Source organism: Elgaria multicarinata, chromosome 1, assembly GCF_023053635.1.
Source record: "Elgaria multicarinata webbii isolate HBS135686 ecotype San Diego chromosome 1, rElgMul1.1.pri, whole genome shotgun sequence".
In the NCBI taxonomy this organism is placed as follows: domain Eukaryota; kingdom Metazoa; phylum Chordata; class Lepidosauria; order Squamata; family Anguidae; genus Elgaria; species Elgaria multicarinata.
Window position 1 is genome coordinate 132,023,208 of NC_086171.1, and position 18,865 is coordinate 132,042,072.

General features: G+C 41.3%; 1 pseudogene; it reads right to left on the bottom strand.

Moving 5' to 3' along the window:
* Positions 1-383: 383 nt before the first annotated feature.
* On the bottom strand, positions 384-561 carry LOC134413457 (U2 spliceosomal RNA; annotated as a pseudogene).
* Positions 562-18,865: the final 18,304 nt, after the last annotated feature.

Consider the following 18,865-nt stretch of genomic DNA (forward strand, 5'->3'; position numbering starts at 1 on the left):
GAAAGACTCCAAAATATGGAATGGCAGGATCCTTAATTCTCAGTAGGTCCCAGTGTTCTGGAGTATTCCATGCCAAATGCATGGAAGAAAACATCTACCAAGAGTTATAAATCATATAATTCAGTTAAACTTTCCTGCTTAGCAGCCATACACTTATAGTGCCAGATACTAGGGAAAGATAATAGGAGAGGGTTGTTGACTTCATAAGCATAAAATGATAAGAAACATAAAAAGATAAGAAGAGCCATGCTGGATAAGACTGAAGGCCTATCTAGTCCTGCATTATGGTCCCACAATGGCCAATCAGATGTCTAGGGGAAACTCCTAAGTAGAATATGAGTGCATTAGCACCCCCCTGTTCATGATTCCCAGCAACTGGGATTGAGGCATAATGCCTCTGATACTGAAGGTAATACAAAGCAATTGACAGAACTATTCATAGCCTTATCATCAATGGATTTGTCTAATCTCCTTTTGAATCAGTCCAAGCTAGGGACTATCACTACAAACTGATAAGAACAAATGCTACACTTGATCTTAGCCAAAAGGCCGAGAAGCCTTTTGTGCAGTAGCAAATTCCAAAGAAGAAGAAGAAGAAGAAGAAGAAGAAGAAGAAGAAGAAGAAGAAGAAGAAGAAGAAGAAGAAGAAGAATTTGATTTCCCTCCCTCTGGATTGAGGCAAGGAACAACATTAGATACAAATGCCATAAAATACATAAAACTGATTAAAATGTATAAAACGAATGCAATATTGTAAACCGCCCAGAGAGCTTCGGCTGTGGGGCGGTATATAAATGTAATAAAATAAATAAAAATAAATAAATTAAAATAACAGTCAAATACCTTAAAATATGACTGGGTAGGCCTGCTGGAAGGCATACCCAGGCCTACCCAGGCCTACCCAGTCAAATTTTAAGGTATTTAACTGTTATTTTAATAGTTTAACTGGAGGACCACATACGCCCGGCTCTATATGAAGCTGTTGAGTGGGATCACCAAGGAATATGGAGTGAGGGGATGACCCTGAGCTCTACATCTCCCTGTTGACTCATTCAAGTGAGTCTTTGCAGGTGCTAAACCAGTAACTGAATTTGGTAATGGGCTGGATGAGAGCCAATAAACTGAAGCTCACTTCCCTCGAAAGAGAAGATATGTAGCTTGGTCCGCTCCTTGATCCAGTTTGTGATTTGAGGCCCTATTTGCCTTGGTGACTAGGAGTGCCATTTACCAGCTTCAGTTGGTTTGCCAGCTATAACCTTCTGTGGACAGAGATAGTGGGCCAGTTCAGATGACACTTTGGTTTTTGTGGTTAATGTAACCATGGCCAGCTGTGGTTATGCTAACCACATGCAAAATGGATGCAGACGACACCATTAATCGTTTGTGGTTAAATTTTCCTTAACCACAAACGGCTTAATGCAGCACCCGAGTCCTCCATCAGGCAGAAATCATAGAGCTTGAAGTATAGAGCAGCCAAAATTGCCACAGCTGCTCTATACTGTGGGCTCCATGCCCATCGGGGTTGTGCTGGGGGGAGGGTGCAGGGTTTTAAATGAAATTGCCCATCGGGAGGGGCTGGGCTGGGGAGAGGGTGTGGTTGCTGTTTTTTTAAAAAGTACTCACTGTTGCGCTGGAGCACTCCTGCGCTCCGTTTTGCCCAGAAACCCATTCAAAATGGTGGCTGCGAAGTGCTCCACCCTCCAGGCACGTCGCGCGCTGTGAGTAGAATGAGGGGATGGATCCTGCCCACCCCCTCATTCTACATGCAGCACATGATGTGCCTGGAGGGTGGAGCACGTTGCAGCCGCCATTTTAAATGGGTTTCTGGGCTAAACGGAGCACAGGAGCGCTCCAGCACAACAGTGAGTACTTAAAAAAAAAAAAAAACTCGCCCTCACCCCAGCCAAGCCACACACCCCTGATGGGCAATATTTTTTAAAAAAAATCCCTCGCTCTCCCCTCAGTCCAGCACACACACCCTCGATGGGCACAGAGCCTGAAGTATAGAGCAGCTGCGGCAATTTCAGCTACTCTATACTTTGAGCTCTATTATTTTGGCCCATTAAGTACAGACACGTGTCAGACAACATGTTTAGCCATGGTTAGCGCCACTAACCACATTTCAGAATGTGGTTAGTGAGCCTAACCACAATGTGGTTAATGGACCAAAATTTTAGCCAAAACATCTATCAGTCGATAAGCTAAACCACTTCAGGATTCCCTTAATCACTTTGTGGTTAAGCAGCATGGTTTAGCATGTCGTCTGAACCGGGCCAGTATGTTCCTGATGGTTCATGTCCTGATATTTTCATAAGCAATCAATCAGTGAACTTCAGGCAGAATCTGTATGACCTAAGCAAATGAGACAGGTGCATATAGAATCATTCTTCCCATTGCATTTTGCTTTTCTCCCCTCTTTTGTCTACAAAAGCAAATTGTCAGAGAACTGACCAGCCCTATTTGTATCTGAAGAACTACCTGCTACAGTATGAATGACATTCTCTAAGATCTGCATCAGAATCCCTGCTCCAGGGATTAAAATGGGAGGCAGGTGGTAAACAGAGCGAAGGCTTTTTCGGGAATGGTACCCTGGTCATGAATGACTTCCCGGAAACACCTGGTTTGTACCAGTTTACTAACTTTTCGGTAGCACATGTGATTCTCCTGAATGTTTAATGGATGACTGGTTTTATTCGTGCTGTTTTGCCATTTATTGCAGCTTTTACTGGTGTGTTGTTTTCTAATTTGTAATATTTTAATGATTTTATGCAATGTTAATTGGGGGATTTTAAATTGTTATTATCTACCTTGCAAACTTTGGCTGAAAACAGTATAGAAGTCTTATAATTAATTAAGTCAATCAATGAATAGGGCTTGCTTCTTTTGACTCCCCAAAATGCTAGCAAGTTTGGTTCCCAACACTCAAGCTAGATGAATCACCTCCTGGCATGCTTTACTGCTATCATCATCATCATCATCATCATCACCATCCTACGTCAGTTGTGTACCTCACTGATTCTGGCTTCACCTTGACACATAGATTTGTTTCTCATCTCTACCAAATGCCTAATCAAGAGACAACAACACCAGCTTTGTAGGATTGGGATTGTGAGATTAAACATAGGGTACTTTTACCGAGACTGAATCTGAATTAGCTTTTACATTTAGCCTAATCATGCTATAGACTGTAGAACACAAACAAGGTGTTGCAACTGAATCTATCCCCAAACACGTGATAACACTGTAATTACTTTAAGCCTTCCCCACATACTATCCCCTAATCCTACCAGACATTCCAGTAAAATCTGGTGAAATTTTAAATCCTTATACCTTCTAAGTGAAGATAAATGTAAAATGTGTTGCATCCAGGTCAGTATGACTAATAAACACTTTGCCAATTGCTTTGCAAAAAGCATACATCTTCTAAATGAAACAAGAGTAAAATGCATTGATGTACACAGGTCATTATGATGAACAATATTTTTTTGGAAACTGCCCAGACAGCTTTGGCTGTTGAGCAGTATAAAAATGTAATAAATAAGTAACACTTCACCTATCAACAATCTAGTAAACTAAACATGTAGTTCCTGTATGTTACTTGTTTCCTTGTTGGCGATAGTAGCCCTGTATGAATCATTGTGGAATAGTTAACCTGAAATCTGCCAAGAGTAGCTTCTGTTGCCAAGTTTGGATCAGGAAAATAAATAAATAAATTGGTGCGCACCCAGCATGGTGCATGTCAGCAAGTTGATAAAATATGCCTGGCATTGTAGTGTACCTGCTCAGATTGAGTCATTCACATTGACTTTGCAGAGAAAAGAAAAACAAATGCTAGATGGTAGCAATGGCTACCATCGTCTCAAATAAAATCATTCCAATCTGCAAGAGCTTTTTTTGATCATCTTCTTCCAAAAGATAAGAAGCCAAATGAGACATCCGTCATCACTTCCTCACTTCCATTGGAAGAACGGGAAAACCACACTGGAGCAGCTGCCATCATTTGGACTGAGCTTTGTCAAACAAGAAGAGCAACAAGGATCCTATAGACAGATGCAGAAGTGCTGTGATCATTTCTGGAGTATAGGAGCTCATTGAGACGGCCTTCATGGCCATGGCCCTAGGGAATTCATAGTCATGCCCACAAGAGATATAAGGAGGGGTGGGGAGAGAGAGAGAGAGAGACTGCTTTCTATTATTTATACTCAAACAAGCTAACACTCTCATTAAAGAGTCCAGCATAAACAAAAAAACAAAAAAAAAACAGTGCTCCTTCAGGTATCTGGGACTCCGGTTATTAAGGGTGCAATCCTATGCAGGTTTAAACAGGAAAAAAATCCTAAAATTCCCAGCATTTCCCAGCAGCATGCTAGGACGGATAACTTTTTTCCTACCTAAACATGCATAGATTTGCACCTTTGATTGCTCTAAAGGTCGGTACAATCACCTTGAATTGAGTTTTTTTCAAAATGTGTGTTCTATACATAGATCTCGCCCTAGTAGTCAACATTCTGGTGCCCACATTCAGCACCAGCTGAAGCTTCTGAGTCTTTTTCAAGGCTGACAAGACACTATTGAATATCTGCAAGCAGCATTCACAGACCAGGCACTCAAAGCCTGGAACCTTATAGGCACATGCACAGAAATCGTTTAATATAAATCCCCTACACTTAATGATACTCTTGATCCTTGCTGTGAAAATACATATCAGCTACTTTGCATGTGCATGCTCAGACTCCAACTTCTTCATGAGATTCTCACAGATTGCTATGAGATAGAATACATGATAGGTAGAGTGTGTGCTTTGTGTGCAGAAGGCCAGGTTCAATCATCTACTTCTACAATTAAAATGAAGGGTGGGAAGGACCCCTGGTTGATACAATGAAAAGTCACTGGCATTTCAGAGGAGACAACATTGGGCTCAAGGGACCAATGGTCTGACAGCATCATATTATAGGACTATTATTATGAACCTATGTTAAAGGTGAGTTGACTGAATCACACTTTGCCATTATAATCAGAAACAGAGGTTGCAGTAGGTTGTACAGCTTATACTGAGAAAAAAGATCAACAAAACGAAACTTGGCAGTATAGGAGAGGTGGTTTTGAGGATAGTCTGTGCCAATTTTGACTTAGAAAGGGTAAGAAATTCCTCATTTATAAAGTTTGACATGTGCCCAGCAGCAGTTTGACAGGTACTGTCTGTCCCCCCACCCACACACACACGAAATTACATGGGATTTACACTGCAGTAAGATTTCTCTGTTTGCACAGCATCTTTTGCAAAACAGATTGTTATCTTAAGTAAGGGAGAAGGTGTCATATGTGCTGCGTCCCAGAAGGAATTTTAAGGTATCTGTAGATCTGGGGGGGGGGGGGAAATGGGATTATTCACCCCATTTTACCCTATGAAATTTCATTAAATCATTTTCGCACAATGGGAGAGGGTATATCACAGAGTGTGAGTGAAGGCCTCTTTGTTGAATCACAGAATCTCAACACTTTTTGACCCTGAGGTACCAGTGTAGTCAGATTCTGAGGAGACTGGAAAATAAAAGAATGATGGAAATTATGAATGAAGATTCTGAGGAGAATGTGCAGAAGGAAAAAGAGATAGAGGCCAGATCTTCATCAAGCAGGATATAACACAATGGAAGCTTTTTGAAAATGGCATATGGAATGCGTCATGGGCCCAACAATTATCAGGGCACTTCAATACCATTATAAAGCAGTAGGGTAGATCTTGCCAGAGATTGTAATGGAAGGTTCTGAGGAAATGGTGAAGAGGCAAGGCAGAAACAGAAACGTCAGGTCCTGAGGAGGCTGGGGAAAGACTAGGAAAGAGAGAAGCCTCTGCAGCAGTATTCTTCCAAATGTAACCCCACTTTCCCTATGAGCATCTCTGTGGAGTGGTGGAAACTATGGGACCTGGGTTCATATGAGGGGATTCAAGCTACCTGGTAATTTGTCATCCAGGCAATTTGTTCAAGGATGATCTTCCAAGCTAGATGGAGCAATAATCCGGGATCCAGTTGACATCATTGAACAAATTGTGAGGATCACATATTCTGCTGGAAAATTATGCATCCTGCCAATATAAAAACATTACATTAAAATGAAGCTCTGGTCACTGTGACCTCTGAGGAGGTCTGAGGAAAACTCCAGCTTTTGAGACAAAGTGCTAATTTATTAAGCCCAGCTCATGAAAGGAGAAAACAGCTTTAAATATGACCTATTTCAATGAGTTTGTTAATTTCCTATCTTTCTCACTTTGTTACCAAAGTAATAGATTTTCTGACACTCGTGCACTAGTGACTAGCATGACTAATCAACATTCCATTGTATTTCCACTGTGGAAAAAGCTGTTTATATCTCCGCTGTTCTATCTCCCAGTGAATTATCATTAGGGGCTATTACGTTCCTCTTAGCGTTTCCAGACATTTGTTATACTCAGCAGAAACACTCTGCTGAATAATGGCAAAATATTTCTTATCGGTCTTTTCAACAATTCACTTCTTTACCTGTTTTTGCTTTATCTTTTCCTCCTTGGTGTTGAAGGGCAAAGCTAGAAGGACGGCCAAGGCTGGAGCTCTGTACTGCATGGCTGGGGAATTTCAGGTATTGTACAACTTGTAATTGGAAGGGGAATGCACATAAGTTGGATGCTCCTAGAGTCATAACTAAAAAGTGAAGAGGAAAATGTGTTAAAAATTTAATTTCTAACGCTATGTGGATTTTTGTATTTTGTGAGTGAGGATTTTCTTCGTTTTGAAAAGTTATAGTTTATCCCTGAAGCACACCGTGGGGCTCCCTTTATAAATCAGTAGACATTTAGGACTACCTTCTTCTATTGGTGCAATTAATCACCTCTCAGATTGCAACCCTTTTTGCCTGGTGTATATTTCGTGCAGTGGCCCTTCTAGAATATCTTCCAATTTCACTTATGTGATTTCTCCGTACCACTTCTGGAGAAAGTGAATGGGGAGACCGACCTCTCTCTTTCTCTTTCTCTTTCTCTCTCTCTCTCTCTCTCTCTCTCTCTCTCTCTCTCTCTCTCTCTCTCTTTCTCATATAATACTAGAACATGAAACAGATTGGTGGAAGATTCAGGAGAGATAAGAGGAAGTACTTCTTCATACTGCACATGGTTAAAGTATGGAATTCACTTCCACAAGGTGTAGTGACGACCACCAATTTGGATATTTTTAAAAGGGGGTTGAATAAATTCATGAAGGAGAAAGCTATCAATGGCTACTAGTCCCATTGGTTATATGCTACTTCCACTACCAGAGCCGTATACCTAGGTAAACCAGTTGCTGGGGAACATGGGCAGAAGGGTGCTGTTGCATTCATGTCATGCTTGTGGGTTTCATGTGGGCCACTGTGGGAACAGAATGTTGGACTAGATGGACCCTTGGTCTGATTCAGCAGGGCTCTTCTTATGTAGTCCTGGAGTCACAAATATTAGAAGTGCAATCAAGGTCCCATATTTTCCTTTAAAAAAGGTAAACATAACAAGACTCATTCAACTAGCTAGAATCTGACTTGAGGTGGCAATCCTATAACACTCACTTTGGAGTAAGTCCTATTCAACTCTGTGTCTGAGTAGAAATGTATAGGATTGCATTATCATTTCAAAATCCACAGTTGAGCACTAGGACCAACAAAACTGTCACAAAATAGTGAGAAACCTTTTGAGTTCTCTAGAACTATTCATCATCAGGCTGGATGTTACACAAAGCAGAGGATAGGGGTTATGCTTGGCATAACATCCAGCCTGATGAAAACTTTTGGAGAACTCAAAAGCTTTCTCGCTATTTTGTGACATTTTGGTTGTTCCTGAGAAAGAGATTGCACACCTGTGGATTTTGGAATTTTACTTACGGATCAGCGTGACTTCCTTTGTTCTTTATCTGGCTGTGAGACACTAGAATCTTGGATACAAGAAAGGAAGGAAGGAAGGAAGGAAGGAAGGAAGGAAGGAAGGAAGGAAGGAAGGAAGGAAGGAAACCAAGGAAGGAAGGAAAGAAGGAAGGAAGGAAGGAGAGGAGAGGAGAGGAGAGGAGAGGAGAGAGGGAGCAGTATTCTTTTACCTGGTAAACCAAATCTCTCACAATCAACTCCTATTCCCTTCTAATCACTCTGAGTTATAGCAGATCTCAAGTCTCACTTGATATATTCTCCCTATCCTCTTCTAAGTTCTTCTCTCTACACCTACTCTCTGCACCATAGAAAATTGCTAAGTTACCTCTTTTCTTCCCTCCTCTTCCGCTAGTCCAATTTCATGTGATCCTTCTTTCCCTTACAGCATCAAATAGATTGTGGAACTGGACATTTGCCAAACTCCTCTTTTTTCCATCTGTACAGGCACATCTGGGGTTGGGTAGATGAGTGAACACACACAAAATGGAGTTTTTCCCATTCAGCCCAACTCCTACTCATCCTTGAAACTTAAAGGATCATCAGATGGGGGGGGGGGAATCATGGTTCCCTGCCGTCGCTTCTCTCCCCCCCCCCACACACTTCTGTCACACAATACTTCCTATTTCTTCATGGAGAACAAAGATGAAGTAAACAAAGACCACAGGGCCCATTCAGTGGGCATTTTTATCATGCTGCTTTTCCTGCACGCAGCAGGAGATTGTAGCAAGTTTCGCTTCTAAAAATAAATTGGACTTACCAGGGTCTTATTTTGTGAGGGAAAGAAGGCCAGAAGGAGCAGAAGATGCATGGGAGGTGGACAGCATAATCAGAAGGACCCACAAAAAAAAAAAAGTGAGTGGCCAGTAACAAGCATGCAATAAAACACTCTTCTGATTACGCTCTTAATTTGTGAAAGGGCTCAGCCATGGCACTTATTTCAATACCAAGGTCAATGCTGGAGAATATAAAGCATGCAATTAAGCAGTTGCAGGGTCCATTGCCTCACCTATGAGTAACTATTAGGGCTGTGCCCTGCCTCAGGCCTAATCCCCCAAATTGAGGCAAGGTAGGCTGATTTGGCCTGCCTTGCCTCAGTTCTGAGTCAGTTCCGGGTCAGACCGAGGCACCCAAGGCTGAAGCAGATTGGTAGTGAAGCCTTGGGGCCACTTCAGAGTAGTGCTGAGCCCTCCCTCCCTCCTGGGAAAACTAGCACAAGGCTGGCCGTGAGTCCATTGGACTTTCCTCCCTCTTCCCACCCTCCCCGCTCACCTGCTGCCGCTGCTGCATCACCACTGCCGCCCACCATTGCCCTCTGCCGCCGCATCGCTACCGCCACCACCAGGACTTACCAGGAAACGCATTGTCTTCCTGAGAGCCAGGCCACAATTTCAAGATATTGCTGGGGCTCTGTTTTTTTGTATATTGGTGGCCACAAACTATGGCAGTTGTAAAGGGGAAATGGCCCATTAATTATTTTTCTGTAGAAAATTTTCTGTTTCATTAGTAAAAATAATAATAATGAATGTATGCCAATTGCAAATAAAATATTAGGCAAGCTTGGCAGTTTCAAAGCTGTAATCATGTTTTTCAGGTGAGTCTCTTAGCAAGTATGTGAGAGGATACATATAGGTCTCAGAGTGAAATGGAACTAATAATTAGTGATAAAAAAAACTGAAGGTCCCTCAACAGCCTTAGTGGAAGAGAGTTGTACTCTGTTGAAATGGATGAGTGGTTGTCAGTATATCATGCACAGTTCTTCGGGTTGCTAAAATTAATCAGCGTGTAAATAGTTTTCAGTACCTTCCCCCCCCCCCTTACAATGTATGGGAAGTCCATTTCAATAATACTTTTAAAAATCTACATTTAAATCATATTAATTGTGCTTTTAATTTTTTGCCCTCAAATATTTCAGGTTGAATACTTGTGGTATATTAGAACAAAAATTAACATGACGTAGTTGTTGCTTTGCTTTGTTTACTAAATGCAAATAAAATAAACATGCAAACTTAGATCTCTCAAGGGCATCAGAACATTTTCCGATGCTATCTGAAAAAAAGTCTTATACAAATGAAAAAAATCCAGAAAAATTTCCAATTCAAATTTTTCCAAGAAATCCCACATTGCACTGGACCTGATGATGCATCTATTGAAAAGCAACTGTTCTAGAACCATAGAATCATGTTACTTAAATCTTAAGTGTCACTAAACACTTAAAGTGTACAACACTTTTCAGCTGATGAAGCAGCAGTTAGCAGCTATTGTGGGCCAGAAGCAAAGCTGGACCACAACAATAAAGAAAGAAAAAAAGATTATTCCAATTACCTTTAATTAAGCTTCAATATTCTCACATCTTTTTTTTAACGGGGGGGGGGACATGCAACCCCTCCATCCCAAAGAAAAATCAGACATGGCTTTGTTTTCTTTTTAAAAGAAGGACACTATAACCAACCTGGAAGGTCTTAATCAATGACATTAAATTCCTGGCAGCACAGCTTCTCTTGAGATTGTCTGGCTTCATTATTATCAGTGAAGGAAAGACAGGCTTAATCACTATGTAGCTCCTTTCTCAGTAAATTAAAATATTAATTACAAGATGCATTATTTTATCTTTCTTCCCGCTATTAAGTGACTATTGGAGAACAGTCCACTTTGTGCTGGAGCCTTTTCACTTAACAAAACATTCAGACAAAGTGTTTAGCTCTTTCCCCAAAACCTCCCCAAGCCAACACCGCATTGAATCAGAATATTAAATGGTATAGTTTGAGAATCTGTGAGTAAAAATTGGATAGCAGTATTATTTTGGTTGTGAAGATAAGTCTGTAATTATGAGCTCTTTATCTATAAGCTGATGACATGTGACCAATCTCAAAAGGCCAAGGGCTAATAGAGGGAGGTTGATTGAATGGCGCACACTTTTTGAAGAGAGCCAGAAGAACACTGCTTTCATGTACACAGCACGGTTGGAACTGGAACTGCTAACTTACCAGCTCTCAACTTCCTTGACAAGTGATACATATAGCCCAGTTCTTTTGGATTAGAGAGTGCTGGAGTCTTATGACGTCTTGTAAGATCTGTTTTGTTTGCATATCTACAAGTAGATGCAAACAGACGGCTACAGCAGGCAGATCCTATATTACCTCCCTGAACAGCAACTGAAGGATGCTTCCGTTTAACAAATTCTACTTAAAAACTCTCTGCTGATTCTCTCTGTTTCTGTTTAAGGTCAAACTGGAAACTGCCTTCTTTTCTCTCACACAGCACATCTTACAGAGCCCTGCAGGCTGCCTAGATGTTTTGAAAGCACTGTGGTCACTGCGCCATTGCGCTGCATCAGTTATACGATGCAGCAGCCACCTCACAACCATCACAGGGCTTTTCCATGAAGCTGACATTTTAAAAAGTCCACCATCTAACCTCACTCCAGAGTCATGGCAGAGGTGTCCCTGAGTGGACCCCTGATTGGTCTGCCTGGGCAGAGAGGGTGGGTCCAGAGAGCTAAATGGCTCCTGGAAAGCCTGCACCCTCCCTCTGCATCGGAAATAGCCATCGCCACCCCACAACACAGAAAGTATGGGGCTTCCTAAACACAGCACCAACCCAGTACTGTAAAGACAGCCCTCTGGTCTCAAAACCCACTCACATATAAATTGCCCATTTAGGAATATTTTGTATTTATTTAGTTAACATTATTTTTAGGGCACCTTTCAGTGTAAGACTGTCTCAAGGCAGTATACAAAGTAACCATACAAAAGAGATACAATAAAATTTAATAACTACATATTCATTAAAAGCTCAGTAATGAATATGATACATACATTTCCAGTAGGGCTGTACACGGACCCCCGATTCACTTCAGATCCTGATTCAGAAAGTCTAAATTGGGCCCAATTTGCTTTGGAAAAATTCGGACCTTGTTCAATTTCCTTGGAGCCAAATCTGAATTGAGATTCTGATTTCTGAATTCTGAATCTACACCAGCAGCCCTTTCACAACAGAAGAGGGCTGCTTCTGAATGTTCCTCGCTTCCATGATCGGCGCTCTTGGAGCACATATGACCAATGTTTACCACAATTACAGGAGTGCTGTTGCAGGAGCACTTGTGCCCTGTTACGGCACTTGAGCATGTATATCAGTAGAAGTGGGTGGGACTAGGGAGATGGGTATGGGGCAGAGGTCTTTTTTTAATCACTTGTGAGGGATACGCATGAGTGCAGACATGCTGCACCACATGGGGTGGGGGGATATGAACTCTGTCAAATAAGTGCTCCTGCCCAGAGATACGTTTGTATTTTTTAAAAAAAGCACACTCGGCTGTAAACATGCCGATACCCATCCAAAACATGTGGCGAAAATGGCAGACAGGTCCACGTCCACACACCGCTTATACCCATGGGCATGCCCCTCACAGCTGATTGGCTGTTCAGTGAGCCCAGAACTCATGGCGAATAGCAATGACCTCGCAAAGAGGGGGCACACTGCAAACGTTATTCGGAATGGATGTGAGAGCGAGCCGGAAAAAACGTGACAAAAGCAGTCAGGGATATTTTAGGAAACTGAGAAGTGGTGCAGAGATCACCACTGGAGCATGTGGCGGTCACGTGGCCCATTTGTGATGACTGCGATACAGTCCTGCAATAAATGGCTGGTGTCGACTCCAGTCTTGTGAGAGCCTTGTGGATCAATACGTTAGCAGCTCGTTCTTATTTTAATGATCATTTTGTTTCCTTTAGATTTATTTTTATGGGGGATTTAAAGAATATAATGGAGCTCACATGATTGTGGTATGTTCCCTTTTCTTTGATCTGATTTCCTCAGTAACGATGTTATGAAACGCATCAACTGAGCTGCATTTTGGAATGAAGGAGCATCTTTTACACTAATGTAGATTGTAAATTCTCAATGTGTGTTTTTTTTAAAAAGTTGAACTGACGGTACTCATAAAAACAACAAGTAATGGCTGGATCCTATTAAAGTAACCACATCCATCACCTCTAGTCTGACTTCATAGAATGCATTGAAAGTAACCACACAATACCAGTGATAGCAATGTTGATATCCAAGAGACTTCAGAACACCAGAAACTTTTATTCTCTCTGAAGGGAAATCTATCTGCATTTGTGCTGTAGAATATAACTAAAGGGAATTAGCACACATGGGAATTTTAATGTTACAAGGCCTTTACCCCAATATCAAAATGGGTTCTCTTAAATTATCTCATGCATCTGTAGCGCTGAAAGTTTAATTTGTGTTCTCTATACTGTGAACCAGTTTGGCAAAATAAACAACCTTTTGAACTCCAGAACCAATTTATATAACTGTGAGTGGATTAAGCTCCCCAGCTCTTGATAAAGTGAGGTAAAATAACAGAGTTCAAAAATAAGTTTAAGACATGAAAGCAAAAATCGAAATGACCTTGATTGCAGCTTGTCGATGTTAGACATTTTATTTCAAAAAACAATATTGCCATTGTCAATGTTTGATTTGGCAAACAAAATGCTTTGAGCAACCAAAGCCAAACAAAATAAGGGGGTTGACTCTATGAACACCATGTTAAATATAATAACCTGCCTAATTAAATGAGTGTTATGAAGGATAAAAGCTTTTCTTTAGAAGAGCTGTAATGAATATTTTTTATAAAGTAAAAAAAAAAAAGCTTTCAGGAACCCTTTTCCTGACCTTCCTTGTTTGGCTTTGCACAGTATAGATCCGAATTCCGGAGACCTCATGCACAGGTGCAAATGTAAAAAATTTATAAGCTTTCAGCATTTCCCCCAACTGTTTTGAAAGCTCCATTCATAATCATGTGGTTAGAACAGAAATGAGTATTCATATGCAGACCAATTTTCAGTTCAGAGCTTGCTTGAGGATTTATAAAAGCTAACAAGCGACATTGTTTTGTTGTCTCAGCTTTGATAGAGAGACCATTTTTACAAAATGTGTGGCTGGGGTGATTTTCTTTAATAATTTACCAAATTACTTGCAGTAAAATGTCTTCACCTGCTCTTTGTTTCCTTAGCATTCAAAAGTCTGGATTTATTTTATATCCTTCCACTGGCGGTGTTACTTCCAGACTTAAATCTCTCACTAAAGTTATATATGTGCTCACTGTTTTCTGAAGCTTTAAAATTCTGACCCAATTTAACCCAAACAATCTAGCACATTTGCTTTGTTTCTCTCTTTCCGTCTGTCTGTTGTCATCCTTGCCTCTTTTTCATTTAATCTTCATTTTCTAGTGTTGGACTCCTTCTGTAGTATTGATTTTTTGTTTATAAGTTCAGTTTTCTAATTTGTCTTCCCTTACATAAGACTTCAGTTTCCAGCTAAAGAAAATAAGCTTAGTTAGAAGTCAGGCCTGTAAGTTCCATGGCCTTTCCTTAGTTTAATTTGAAGTCACACTGCAAAACAAGCTCTGTTCCATGTGCAGATGACCCTTCTAAAGGAAAGCCATGAACCAGAAGCCTACAGAGGGCTTCAAAATTCAGTGGAGGAAAATGAATCGATGGAAACGCTGCCCTTCGTTAGAAATTTGCACTAGCTTGCTCTTCATTGAATTGCATGTTTTAATGACAGGCTAATATAGTATCAAGAAAGAATTGAACAGTCATTTATCAATTAATTACCCATGAAAATCTGAAGCAAGTTACAGGGTAGTAATTGTACCCTGGGTGTGAGGCATATGCTACATTAAAAAATCCAGTCACCTTGAAATTATATGGACAAAGCCTTTATTCTATTGAATGTTAAGACCTTCTGTTTTATGGATGGAAATACCAGAAATGTGCCATTTTGGTGGGGAACTGCACAGTGAGAAAACAAGGATTAAATACAGATTCTTTTAAAGAGTGGGATTTTGTTTTCTATACGATAGATATTGATATGGCTCACCTAGTCCTTAAAGTTCATTTTTACCTTGGTTTACTGAAGCTCAGGATTTGATTCAGCAATTTATTAGGTTCACTGGAGCTCTGGTGCACACCTGGAGGACCTTGACAGCTGTGGCTATCTCATTTATTTCAGTGGTTGTAGGCTCACCCACACATTTGTTCTGGAGGTGTGAAAAGCAATTAGAGTCTGCCTTAAACTTTGACTTTATTGATTATTAATATGTTACTGTCCCTTTAAGAGAAAGAGTGGAACTCTGGGAGAAAGAGAGGGAATGCAGACTCCAGGACAATTATAAGAATGTAAGAAGAGTCATGCTGGATCAGACCAAGGTCCGTCTCGGCCAGGATTCTGTTCACACAGTGGCCCACAGACTTCCCAAAGTTGCTCACCCCAATTTAAACTGAAGACAAACATTAAAATCCAAACAGCAGGAATTGCAAGTCATCAGTAAAAAAAACCCACCTCCCCTGGGCCCTTTCCCTAGTTTTATGTACTTTTTGGTTGAAAAACCCAGCAATTTCCAGCATGTGAACTGAAAGGATAAATTATGTACTGGCTAAATTCCATGGGAACTAGAAATGTGAAGCAGTCTAGAGGTCACTCACAGTGGTGGGACATGTCCAGAGGGACATTTCAACAGTTTAGAAAGGGGGAAACCCTACCACTGAACAATTGGTGGTGGTGGTAAAAAAAAAGCTGGGGGAGGAATGACTTGGTGACATGGGAAAGGGGATAGGCTGGATTAGAACCCCAGGTGGGCTAGATTAAGCCCTCAGCTAGAGGTTCAACACCCCTGTTCTTGGCTCTCAAAGCTACTCAGAGCAATCGAGACTAAGTGGATCGTCCCATACCATTGCTCTGCTCCCCACTTCACTTCCCCATTGGGGATGAGCTCAAATTACATGGGGGAGTGTGCAGGGACCACATGGCCCCTACAGAACAATGGGAACAGCGCTTTTTATAGTGGAATTTTCCTGCACACAGCAGCAAATCCCAACAAATCTCAACTTTTGTCAAAAAAAAAAGTCAGGTTTTCTGGGGCTTATTTTAAAACGTGAAAACTTGGAAATGGAGCGGGAGAAGCGTGGCAGGATCATTGCGTTGTCAAAATGACATATTAAGATCCGTGACTGGCCAGTTGCAAGCAAGGGATGAAACACGCATCTGAAGATACTGTATCCAGAATGTAAGAACCTGTCTCATCTTCATACCAACCCTGTGAGACTAGGACAAAAGAGAGTGGGCCAGGGTCATCCAATTTCAAGGCTGAGTGGGAATTTGAGCCTAGGATATCCCAGAGGCATGGCTGGATGAGGGGGGGTTGAGGGGGATGATCTTGCGATTTTATGATCATGAGATCATCCCCCTTCTCTACATGTGGTGCGCGATGTCCCAGGAGGAAGAGGATGTCGCACCCGCCATTTCGAATTTTTTTAAAAAGGGAAATGAGCGCACAAGCGCTCAACCGAAATTGTAAGTTTTTTTAAAAAAAACTTGTGCTCCACACACACCAACCCCAATGGGCACGGAGCTCCTGAGGAGCTCTGTGCCCCATGGCCAGTTCCCAGCGCCTCGTGTTTACTCACGAGGAGCCAGGACAAAACCGCGATGGTGGGCCACACATCCCGCAGTCTCAAGATTATCCTGAGTCTGCAGAAAAAATCGGAATGAAAGAGTAGGGCGCTATCCCAGGCCAAGGGAGGGATCATCCCTCCCTGCTCCCGGGATGCCATGTGTGTCATGTGGATGCACAGGGACGATCCCAGGGCGATCCCTGGGATATCACCCCATCTATACATGCCCCAGTTCTAGTCAGATACTAACTATTATGCAAAACTTTCTCTCCTCAACTCCAAAAAAAGAAGAAGAAGGAGATAGAGAAGGACTGGAAGTTTTACATTGAGAAATAAATTTCACAGCAGAGAAGGTAAAAAAGCAGTGTTGTTTCTGAATGGCATTGGCAATGATATTTTGCTCATTTTGCTTTTTATGCCCCACCCATAAAGCAAAGCAGTCCCATCATCAGAGCAAATGTACATCCAGTCTTCTTTTTTTAAAATAAAAATAAAAAAAAAAACTGTTAGGTTATTGTTATGGAAACCCCCTTATCCAAGTGATGGTGCTACTGCCCAAAAACAGATTACCGGGCAATAGCATCAGTGTGACATGAACTGGGGGAAGGGGGTAAAAGCGGCCACCAAATGGCTCTCATCGTGTGCTTGCCAACCTCTATCTCCCAGTTAGACATGGCACAGAAGGCACTTGAATGCCAAAGAAATAGCCTTCCTCTTTATGAGATAGCAGGGAAATTATTACAAATGCCACTTGGTTCACTATTCTTCTTTCTTTCTTTTTGCACATTTTGCTGTAAATGTCACACCAGAGAATGGTACAAGTTGACATGCTGAGAGGGCTTAAAATGGACCATGTCCTAAAGAATATCTGTAAGCTGCTGGTTATGACATGCCCTAAAAATGCATAAAATGGAAGGTTATTTCTTTCTTTTCTTATAGAGTCTAAATATTAAACCAGAAAATCTTCACACTGTATTTGACTGTTAGAAAAGACAAGCATACAGAGTTTTTATTACTCTACCCCCTACTAAAAATACCCCATTAGGACTAGAATAACCTCATGAAGCACAATTTATTTGGGCTTTAATGTATGTTTTCACTACCCCCCACCTCAGAACGTTAATACCGTGTATCATTTAATGGCTGATAAATAATTTAATATGCACCATTTTTTGTTTTAAAACGTGTTATTTCCCATCGACGTGAAAAGACATGGATTCAAAGTCAAGGCTATTTATTCTGGGCATGACTCACCAAGATGTTCTCTTGCACGAGTCCCATGGAAATGAATTAGCATTGTGCAACAACAGTCTGAAGCATACTGTGGTTTTTGCACAGCTCTCATTTTGTTTTAAAGTGCCTTGTGCAGAAGAACTTTATGGTGGATTGTGCCCTGTAGCTTTTGCCAGCAGTAAAAAGCAACAGTGGTGGCGGTATGATACATTTGGTTGTATTGTCATGGGCATTTCTGAACTTCAACCATATAATACCCTTCTGCTCAACCACAGGGCACAACGTACTCTTCATCATTACTGCAATCTGAATCGTGGCTAGAGATGAAAAGGGTAACTGCCACTAGAAATCTGCAAAGTGTGAATTAATTAATCTGTTTCATTATGTAAGAGAGAACTGCCAAAGTTCCCATTTCATGTCAGTTTCAAAAGCACTGGAAATTAAACTTAGAGAGAGACAAATAGAGAATTAGCTGAAGTTTCAAATCACACTATGTCAAAAATTGATCAGGCTAATGTGGACTCTTTTTCCCAAAGAGGGAGAGCAAAGCAGGAGATTGGTAGAGCTGCCAGCCAGTGACATCAATAATATGTAAAGGAAAAACATGAGGCAGCAGACTCCCAGGGCATGCATTCATTGGGGAAGATGCAGCAATAATATGTTCGAGGAGCTCATTCCATCCACCACCTAACTTCCAGCAGGTATATCTTTATCCCCAGGGGTCTGGTTTGCACAATTCTCCCCCCTGTCCCCCCACCCCCCACAACCCATATTCCAGTTCATTTACCATGAGCCAGTACTTTGAAAGCATGGAGAAGCCGTGTGAGTGCCTCTCCTCAAATAAATTCCTGTAGGAATGGGGGCTTTCTGCTCATGCTGGGCCACTACAATGTTGGCCAAACAGGAAAGTAATATAGCATTTCCAAAGAAATGTTTTACGTTGGAAGCGCAGCCAGTGAAAATTTGACGGTGTGGTGATACAAAATGGGTCGTTGGTGTTGTTGTTTTCGGCAGAGGAATCCAGTGTGGTAAAGTGGAGTTGAATCATGGAGACTTAGGTTTAAATGAGTGCCGTGCCAAAAATGTCTTCCACATTTTTTGGGACCATTCTCCTTCACTTTGAGAGGACATAAATTGGTTTTGAAAAGAAATTCAAAGGAGAAAATTTCAGGAAAATTCTCATGGACTGGGTTCTGGGTGCTTATATTTGCCTTACTTACGAGACTGCTGAGGAGTGTGGATATATGTGGTCC